At 40.5% G+C, this 1,536-nt stretch overlaps 1 non-coding gene across 1 annotated transcript; it reads left to right on the top strand.

Moving 5' to 3' along the window:
* Positions 1–1,417: 1,417 nt before the first annotated feature.
* On the top strand, positions 1,418–1,536 carry LOC116677781 (5S ribosomal RNA). Its single transcript, XR_004329055.1, has one exon. It is a non-coding gene; the product is annotated as a 5S ribosomal RNA (ribosomal RNA).

Here is a 1,536-nt window from a genome sequence, read left to right as displayed (position 1 = left end):
GTGAGCTATCGAAGGGAGCTAAAACTTGCCTACGCACTTGTGATGAAGAAGGTTCTTACTATTTTGAAAGCAGTGCAATTACAATTTCATTGTAGGTCTACTGTGTGTCTTAAAATGGTGCTTTCTGCTGTCAAATTCTTTTTTGTGTCTCATACGGCTCTGTTTCTTTTTTTAAGAGGCCTACATACTTGGCCTACATTTTGAAATCCATGCAGGTATACATGCATGCAGTGGTAAGCATGTGTTTAGGAACCCATGCTGAAGTTGACTAAAAAAAGGAATTAAAAAAGCATCTTTTGGAAATTGATCTTAATGCCTTAAGTTAATAAAAAGAAAACATCCAACCTTTAAGGACACCAATTGTGTTGTCCAGTGATGTGGTATAGTGGTGAGCATAGCTCCCTTCCAGGCAGATTCCCAGCCATTGCAGTAGTTTTCATTGTGTGGTTAGTTGTTATTTGTCAAGAAAATAACCAGAAAGGTTACTTGCCCAACCTGATTTGATAAAATATTAGATCTCTGTTATGGTACAAATAAGGGAGCATATCAATCAATCAAGCTGCCTCCATGAGGATCCACAGACACAGGTAGCACACTACGATTGCAATGTGTTTAAAGTTTATGACATTTGTGCAAACAGTGTCTTTCTAGCACTTTGAAGTAGAAAATCAACAATTACTTGTGATAATTTCCATATAGATCAAATAATCGTAGTTATCACTTTGGCCATAATCGTGCAGCCCAAAGAGATCTAATGTTTTATCAAACCAAGTTGGGCAAGTAACCTTTTGCTGTCTTCTTGTAAAAAAAAAACAACAAGTAACATCACTCAAAGAAAGCTACTGCGATGGCTGGGAATCGAACTCAGGTCAACTGCTTGGAAGGCAGCTCTCTGCTCACCACTATACCACCATCGCTGGGCAATGCAATATTTACTTAAATAAATCTTGTTGTACATCTGGGCATTGAGACTGTGAAGTGCGCTCTATACTGAGCTACAGGCCTGATGAGTCAGAAATTCCATCCAGGGGATCCTGTTGTTATCACATCACAAGAATGGGAAGTGTGTTCATACACATTGTCCCCTTCGATAGCTCAGTTGGTAGGCTGGAGGACTGTAGAAGCATAATTCTGAATCCTTAGGTTGCTGGTTCAAATCTGGCTCGAAGGAGCAGTCTTTTCAAGAGTTTCCCTTCAGGGATAAATAAAGTGTTTCTGATTCTGATGTAGAGATGGACAGACAGCTCAAAAACATATACTTCTTGCCAAGACAGAACAAGAAACAAAAAAAAGAGGTGGGGGAAATAGAATTAAGTCCTGACAGAATAGAGAACTACAGATAAAAGATATGTGAAATAGTGCCAAGTGTCACCAGAAGAATTGGAAAAAAAAAAAACTGCTCCTCCTTTCTCCTGTTTGCTACGGCCATACTACCCTGAACACGCCCGATCACGTCTGATCTCGGAAGCTAAGCAGGGTCGGGCTGGGTCAGTACTTGGATGGGAGACCGCCTGGGAATACCCGGTGCTGTATGCT

Source organism: Etheostoma spectabile, unplaced genomic scaffold (assembly GCF_008692095.1).
Source record: "Etheostoma spectabile isolate EspeVRDwgs_2016 unplaced genomic scaffold, UIUC_Espe_1.0 scaffold00005818, whole genome shotgun sequence".
NCBI classification, from domain to species: Eukaryota; Metazoa; Chordata; class Actinopteri; order Perciformes; family Percidae; genus Etheostoma; species Etheostoma spectabile.
This window is presented reverse-complemented; position numbering and strand designations above follow the sequence as displayed.